The sequence below is a fragment of the Leptonychotes weddellii genome, chromosome 7 (genome assembly GCF_054177405.1).
Source record: "Leptonychotes weddellii isolate Sample4059 chromosome 7, ASM5417740v2, whole genome shotgun sequence".
NCBI lineage: Eukaryota > Metazoa > Chordata > Mammalia > Carnivora > Phocidae > Leptonychotes > Leptonychotes weddellii.
The window spans coordinates 25201603-25210314 of record NC_138375.1 but is presented as its reverse complement, the minus strand read 5'-3'; the positions used below and the strand labels follow the sequence as shown (position 1 = coordinate 25210314).

General features: G+C 36.1%; 1 non-coding gene across 1 annotated transcript; it reads right to left on the bottom strand.

Moving 5' to 3' along the window:
- Positions 1-1193: 1193 nt before the first annotated feature.
- Positions 1194-1301, bottom strand: LOC115941654 (U6 spliceosomal RNA). The gene has a single exon (XR_004076394.1). It is a non-coding gene; the product is annotated as a U6 spliceosomal RNA (small nuclear RNA).
- Between the last annotated feature and the right edge of the window lie 7411 nt (positions 1302-8712).

Here is an 8712-nt window from a genome sequence, read left to right as displayed (position 1 = left end):
TTGGTTTCTTTGGGAGTAAAGTTATATTATTTGAGCCTTTCCTTGTTTCTTGAGATGAGCCCGTATCACTATGAACTTTCCTCTTAGATCTGTTTTTGCTGTGTCCCATAGATTTTAGAAAATTGTATTCCCATTTTCAATTTGTCTCAAGGTATTTTTTGTTTTCCTCCTTGATTCCTTCATTGATTTCCTCTTTGAAATGCTTCATTGTGTGTTTAGAAGCATGTTGTTTTAGGCTCCACATGTTTGTGTTTTTTCCAGTTTTCATCTTGTAATTGATTTCTAGTTTCATACCATTGCAGCCAGAGAAGATGCTTGATCTTATTTTAATCTTCTTGCATTTATTAAAACTTGCTTTGTGTCTAACATGTGGTCTATTCTGGAAAATGTTTCATGTGCACTTGAAAAGAATGTGTTCTGCAGTTTTTGGATGAAATGTTCTGTCTATATTAAGTTCATCTAGTCTAATGTATCATTTAAGGCCAACGTTTCCTTACTAATTCTCTGTCTGAATGATCTATCCATTGGTGTAAGTGGGGTTTTTTTAGTCCCCTACTATTATTGTATTACTCTCCACTTCTCTCTTTATGTCTGTTAATATTTGCTTTATACATTTCAGTGCTCCTAGTTTGGGTGCATAAATATGTATGAATGTTACATCCTCTTCTTGAATTGGCCCCTTTATCATTATGTAATATCCTTCTTTGTCTTGTTACAGGCTTTGTTTTAAAGTCTGATATTATTTGATATGAGTATTGCTACTCCGGCTTTCTTTTTGCTTCCATTTGCATGGAATATTCTTTTCCATCCCTCTACTCTCAGTCTATGCGTATTTTCAGATCTGAGGTGAGTCTGTTATAGGCAGCACAGAGATGGGCCTGGGTTTCTTTTTATCCATGCAGCCACTCTATGTCTTTTGATTGCAGCACTTAGTTCATTTACATTTAAAGTAATTATTGCTAGGTATATATTTATTGCCATTGTGTTAATTGTTTTTTGGTTGTTTTTGTGGTTCTCTGTTCCTTCTTCTCTTGGTCTCTTTCCTAGTGGTTTGATGGTTTTCTTCAATGTTATATTTGTTGCTATGTTTTTTGTGTCTCTATCCTAGGTGTTTGGTTTGTGGTTATCATGAGGTTCATATATATATGGCTGTCTGATTTAAGTTGATGGTCATTTAAGTCCAAATGCATTCTAAAAGTATGGGACCCCTCATGAATTTGCATGTCATCCTTGCGCAGGGGCCATGCTAATTTTCTTGGTATCATTCCAATTCCAAAGTGAGAAATTGATCGGTAATTGTCAAAAATGACAACTCTGAGTGAAAAGTACATTTTACTAGAGGACCCAATATAAATTTAATTTATATCTCTTCCTTTAATTTAATCATTATAATATGTACATTAAATCACTGTATTGAAATGCAATATTTTATAAAACAATATTTACCTTTACTACCTGCAATATACTTTTCTCTCTCTTTTTATTGTTGGTGGTCGTTAAATTAATTCCATGACCTGCTAAGTGGGTCACAATACACAGTTTAAAATCTCTGATCTAGATCATTAATTCATTGAACAAGTATTTATTCAACACTAGCATGTGCCAGGTTGCCAGGTATTGTTCTAAGTTCAGCAGAGAACTAAACAGAAAAGAATTCTTGCCCACATAGAGCTTACATTCTGAAAGTGGGAACACACACATACAACATTATAATATGTGAGATATATGAAATACCCCTATAAACTATATGGTATGTCAGATGGTGTAGCAGATATTATTGGTGCCATATCCATAACACCAAATATTATATGATATCATCACTTTGGTGTGCTTCTTCCTATTCCAGGGGCCAAGATCTGCATGTTTTTGCTTTGAGACTTTTTCCAAAGTCACAGAAGGCTTATTTGCCCACCTTGAGGAAAAGCAGAATTAATACTCCATCCCCAAGAAGCCAGCCAATGACTAATGGAAGTTGGCATAAAAATGCCTCAGCTTCTTCTCCACTTGAGTGGGGTAACTTTGGAGCATCTCCCAAGAAACCACTTATACTTGAAATCTTGGGGTAACTCAAACTGTGAAAGAAGATGACACATGTTATGATACAAAATTAAATAGGAAAAGAAGTTAGGGAGGTCCATAGGGGATAATTTTAAATGGAGAGATCTGGGAAGGCCTCACTGATAAGAAATCAGTGCTATTTGAGGAAAGGTCTGAAGGCAGGAGAGGAGAAAGATATGTGGATGTGGAAGAGAGAGGATGTTTCAGACAAGAGGAACAGCAAGTGTAAAGACCCGGAAGCAAGAGTAAGGAGACCAGTACAATGGACTAAATGTTTGTATCACCCCAAATTCATAAAGCCCTAATTTCCAATGTGATGGTATTTGGAGATGGGCCTTCCTTTGGGAAGTAAGTAGGTTTAAATGAAGTCATGAGAGGGGTGCCTGGGTGGCTTAGTCATTAAGCTTCTGCCTTCAGCTCAGGTCACGATCCCAGGGTCCTGGGATCGAGCCCCGCATCAGGCTCGCTGCTCAGTGGGAAAGCTGCTTCTCCCTCTCCCACTCTCCCTGCTTGTGTTCCTCTCTCACTGTGTCTCTCTCTGTCAAATAAATAAATAAAATCTTAAAAAAGAAGTGAAGTCATGAGAATGGATCCCCCTTGATGAGATTAGTGCCCTTATAAATGAGATGAAAGGAACCAGTCCTCTTTCAGCCATGTAGGGATATAGCAAGAAGGCAGCTGTCTACAAACGAGGAGGAGAGCTCTCACCAGAACCCGACCATGGTGACATCTCGATCTCAGACACCCAGCTTCCAGAACCAGGAGAAATAAATTGCTCTTTAAGCCACCCATGGTATCTATGCTATTCTGTTAGAGCTGCCCTAACTGACCAAGGCGACCAATGGTATGACAGCAGGAAAAGACAAGAGGTTCATGGGAGAGGTCTGAGATATAAGAGGAATATCTAAGTAGACACTGTTAACCTCACTGTTTTGTTTTCTGACCATATATTACCGATTAAGGGTTGTACATCTGGAAACCTGATTCAAAAGAATACCATGTTATTTAAAGTCAGGAAATGTGGTAATAGCAGGCAGGCAAAGAAGCTGACAGAAGTGTCAGGGGTTGTGTGTGAACATTTCAGAACTTCTACCAACTCTCATATATGTTGTTGTTGTTGTTGTTGTTTTAAGTAAGCTTTCTAAAAATAAAGAATAAAATAAGCTTTCTATATTGACTTGCATGGTCTCCCATTATTAATTAAGTCTCACTGCAAGGCTTTAGGGGTGCATTTCCAGTCATCAGCTGATCTGGACCTTTACATTGGCTGCTTATGGCACAATGCAGTTGTCTTTTGGCATCAGTTTTCTCATCTAAAAAATGGCTCTACCAGCCTTGACCACAACTGACACCATCATACCTGTTTGATAAACATTCATTCCCTTAAAGAAGAGGAGGGGCCAAAAGAACAGTAAGAGAATAAAGGGGGTTGAGAAATAACTTTTGCCTTGTTATGGGGAAAAAGGATTCTTCCGACTTTTTTACAGTCACATTTTAGAGAAGGGAATCCCTTTTATGCTAATCCAAACAGACAGCCCATCTTTGCTTAAACTCTTTCAGTGATCGCCACCTCACTGCTTTGCAAAATGGTCATTCCAATTCTCATGCCCCATTGATTATATTAAAAGTTCTCTATTTTTTGAATTAAAGTCCAAAGAACTTACTAAGCAACTCAGAAGTTTCTCTTTCATGTGACAATCCTTTTATGATTGAGTAAAACCAACCCACTTGCCTTGTTTTTCCTCTGCCAAACATCATCAGGTCTATAAGACATTCCACATATGATTGCAAGCACTTGAACATAACTTAGATGATTGACTTGTCAGCTATTATACTAACCATAAACCTCACCGCACACCCAATGCTGTTCTAAGTGCTTTTAGTTCAATTATCTCATTTAATATTCAAGCAGTCTTGGGAAGTAAGTACAATTATTATTCCTATTTTATAGATGAGGACAATAGGAAACATAGGAGGTAAATAATTTGCCTAATTACATATAACCAATAAGTTGTGGAGCCAAACATTCAAACTTACTAGTTTGACTCTAGAGCTCATATTATTCACTCATTCTGTTCTACCACCTGTCAAAAGTTCAGAAATAACAGAAGTAAAACCAATGAGTCACTGAAGTGTACGTAGTAAAAGTTAATTGTGCAATCACCAAAAAGACAAATTGCAAACCAGGAGCACTCAAACCAAAACATGGACAGAGGCTCAAGGGTACATTGTTATAAAGCAGCTTATATCATGAGAAAACAGTGATTTTATTCTTCACAGTGATTGGTTATAATATTAGAATTTTCTTGAATAATGAGGAAGTGGTCAATGGTTACCTTATGTCAACCTTGAGAAACAGTTTAAGTCTTGCTTATGATTTTTAGAGGCACAAGCAAAAAATGACCCAGGTCAAGTTAGTCTTGAAAAAATAAGCTAAGTTAAGTTTTGTTTGTGTGACTTAACTGGTTTTGTCTACTCAGGGAATTTTCAAGGCAAGGATCTGTTTGTTTTTTATTTTAACACACCTATCCACTAACGAACTCATGGTTAGTTAGTATGAGTCCAGACTAAGATTCAGACCTTCCAGCTCCTAGTCCAATGCTCTTTTCACCATGTCACATTATCCTGAGTGTGGATGGAATGCCTTTGGGAGAAAGTAAGAGGGTTCAGGAGAGTGAACTCTGGGTATAGAATTCCCAAATCCAAATCCCCAGAAGAACTGGATATCCGTTGATCTTTCACTTCTGTTACCAAAAATAACCTTCCCTGTTCCTGAATTTAGTCAGGAAAAATGCACACTGGCAAAGACAAAAAGGTAATCTTGCTCTAGAAAAGACTTCTAAGATTCTCCCTAATTCTCACACCTTAGGCCCCAGTGAAAACAAAGATCAGGGAAGTCTTCACTTCTAACCAGGAAGGAAGCTGTGGCCTCCAGCTACAGATCCTTGTCACCTAAAGCTGTTGAGATGGTGAAAATTCAATGGTGAAAGCTTCTTTTGTGTGGTGTTTTCCTTCTTCCCCAAAGAGCTGAGGGGTGGAGTAAGGAGAAAGGGATGGCCTCAGCTTATAAAGCTGAATCTGAAAGATTTCATCAAGAAAGTGAACTCTCAGAAAGAGCTCATGAAACAAAATCTCAGGGAAAGGAACCAAGGAAGGAGACAGAGATGACAATTGTCAATAGCATTATCAATTGTCAATAGCATGGCAGCAGGCAGGGTGATCTACTCAACGTGAAACTCAGCACATGCCATGTTGCTCAATGCCCCAGTGGCTTCCTTCTTCCCTCACAACAGAAGACTTAATTCAGAAAGGCACTGCTGAGTCCTCATTCAGAACTCTGCTGAACTTATATTATCAGAGAGGCTCATCTTGACTCTCTGACTTAATTAAAACTCTATCCCATTTCTCTACTTTGTTTTACTTCTTAGCATATACCACTCCCTGACATATGGTTTGCTTGTTTTTAGTCTCTCCTCTCCCCCAACTCCAGCATATAATACCATGGAGGACATCGCAGACTGAGTCTAATTTTTTTTCCTGCTATAATCCAGCAACTAAAACTGAAACTGGTAATTGTTGATGGATGAAAGAATTAATGAACAAAAAGAAAATGAACAAAACTAGGAGGAAAAAAAGAAAGCAGATAGGTAAAGACAGTAACAAAAAGATGAATAATTTCAATAGTAAGGAGACCTGAAAAATGAAGTTTGTAACCCAAATATCGACAGGAAGATGGGGCAAGATGAGAGGAAAGATTAAATTTTTAGGGGTTTAAAACATAGGAATGTTCATCTTGTCTGCAAACCAACCAAAGGCCTATTTTAATAGCTCTTTCTCTCTGATCCCCACACTCAAAAATGATTCCAATAGCTTTTACTTAGTGAGCCAGACATATGATCTGTATTAGTTCCAGTCTTCACAATGACCCTGAGAGTAAGGAATTATTATCCCCACTTTACAGATGAGGAAAGTGGGGGCAAAATGTTAAGCAATTTATTCACAATAACCAAAAGTTGAACACCACTCGAATGTCCATCAATGGATGAATGGATAAACAAAATGTTGTATATTATTCAGTCATAAAAAGAAATGAAATTATGATACATGGATAAACCTAAAAAAAAAAAAGAAAAAGAAAAGATTGTGCTATGTGACAGAAACCAGACACAAAATCTACCTATTGTATGATTCAATTAATATGAAATAAACAGAATAAGTAAATCCATAGAAACAGAAAGCAGATTGGTTACCAAGGACTGGAAAGAGAGGGATGGATGCTTAATGGGTATACATGGGTCCTCCTTTGGGGTGATAGAAATGTTTTAGAACTAGATATAGGTAATAGTTGCACAACATTGTGAATATAATGAATGACACTGTATTGTACACTTTAGAATAGTTGATTTTATGTTCACCTCAATAATTAAATTAAATTAAATTGAATTAAATTATGGTTAGCAATTTGCACAGTGTTAAAGTGAGTTCCTCAAGTTTAAATGAAAGGACACTAAACAGCAATAAGAAAGCATATGAAAGTATACAACTCACTGGTAAAAGTAAATATACAGATTAATAGGGGCACCTGGGTGGCTCAGAAAGCATCTGCCTTCAGCTCAGGTCATGATCCCAGGGTCCTGGGATTGAGCCCCGCATCGGGCTCCCTGCTCAGCAGGGAGCCTGCTTCTCCTTCTCCCTCTGTCTACCACTCTGCCTACTTGTGCTCTCTTTCTGTCAAATAAACAAATAAAATCTTTAAAAATATATATATATACAGATGAATACACAATACTGTAATACTGTAATGGTAGCATGTAAACCATTTTTTATTTTAATATAAAAGTTTAGAGATTAGTATTAAGAATAACTATAACCACAAATATTTGATAATGGATACATAATATAAAAAGATGTAAATTGTCACAATAAAGCATATGGGGGAGAGGTCAAAGTGTAGAGTTTTTATATACTATAGAAGTAATGTTGTTTTCTGCTTAAAATATTCATTACTCTAAAATGTTTTATGTAAGCCTCATAGTAACCACAAAAAAATACCTATAAAAGATAAACAAAGAGAAAGATATCAAGCATATTACCACAAAAAAATCAACAAAATACAAAAGGAAAAAGCAAGAGAAAAAACAAGGAACAAAAGAACTACAAGACAGACAAAAACAATTAGCAAAATGTCAATAGTAAATCCTTTCATATCAATAATTACTTTAACATAAATGGATTAAACTCCCCAATCAAAAGAATGGCTGAATTAATTTAAAAAGAGAAAGAGAGAACCAACAATATGCTATCTACAACAGATTCACTTTAGATTTAAGGAAAAACAGGCTAAAAGTGAAGAGATGTATAAAGATATTCCATAAAAATGGTGAAAAAAAAAAAAAGAGCAGAGATGGCCAAACTTACATCAGACAAAATAGACTTTAAGAAAAAACTGTCACTAGAGGCAAAGAAGGACATTATGTAATGACAAAAGGATCAATTCATCAAGAAGATATAACCATTATAAATATATATTCACCTGACAACAGACCACCCAAATAAATAAAGCAAATATTGACAGATTTGAAGGGAGAAATAGACAGTAACATAATAATAATAAAAGACTTCAATAACCCACTTTCAATAATGGATAGAATATCCAGACAGAAGAGCAATAAAGAAACAGAGGACTAGACAACGCTATAAACCAAATGAACCTAACAGAAATATACAGAACATTCCACTCAACAGCAGTAAAATACACCTTTTCTTCAATCACACATGGAACATTCTCCAGGAAAGAGCACATGTTAGGTCACAAAACTAATCTTAATTTCAATTTTAAGAATATTGAAATCATACCAAATATCTTTTCAAAAACACGATGGAATGAAACTAGAAATCAATAACGGAAGGAAAACTAGAAAATTCACAAATATATGAAAATTAAATAACACACTCTTGAGCAACCATTGGGTCAAAGAAGATATCAAAAGGGAAACCAGAAAATTACTTGAGACAAATGAAAACAAAAGTATAACACACACGGGATGTAGCAAAAGGAGAACTAGGAGGGAAATTTATAGTGATAAACACCTGCATTAAAAAAGAAAGATCTAAAAACAAAACCCAACTTTAAACCTCAAGGAACTAGAAAAAAAAAAAAGAAAAAAACTAAGCCCAAAGTTAACAGAAAGAATAAATAATAGAGATTAGAGAAGAAATCAATGAAATAGAGAACAGAAAAACAGAAAAAAAAATCAACAAAATCAAGTTGTTTTTTTAAAAAGATAAAACAGACAAAACTTTAGCTGTACTAAGAAAAAAAGGAGAGAAAAATCAAATAAATAATATTATAAATGAAAGGGGAAAAATTACACCTGACAGGAGAGAAGTAAAAAAGATTACAAGGGACTACACAAGAGAACCCTTGTGTGCTGTTGATAGGAAAGCAAAATAGTTGGGGCGCCTGGGTGGCTCAGTTGGTTAAGCGACTGCCTTCGGCTCAGGTCATGATCCTGGAGTCCCGGGATCGAGTCCCGCATCGGGCTCCCTGCTCGGCGGGGAGTCTGCTTCTCCCTCTGACCTTCCTCCTTCTCATGCTCTCTGTCTCTCATTCTCTCTCTCTCAAATAAATAAATAAAATCTTAAAAAAAAAAA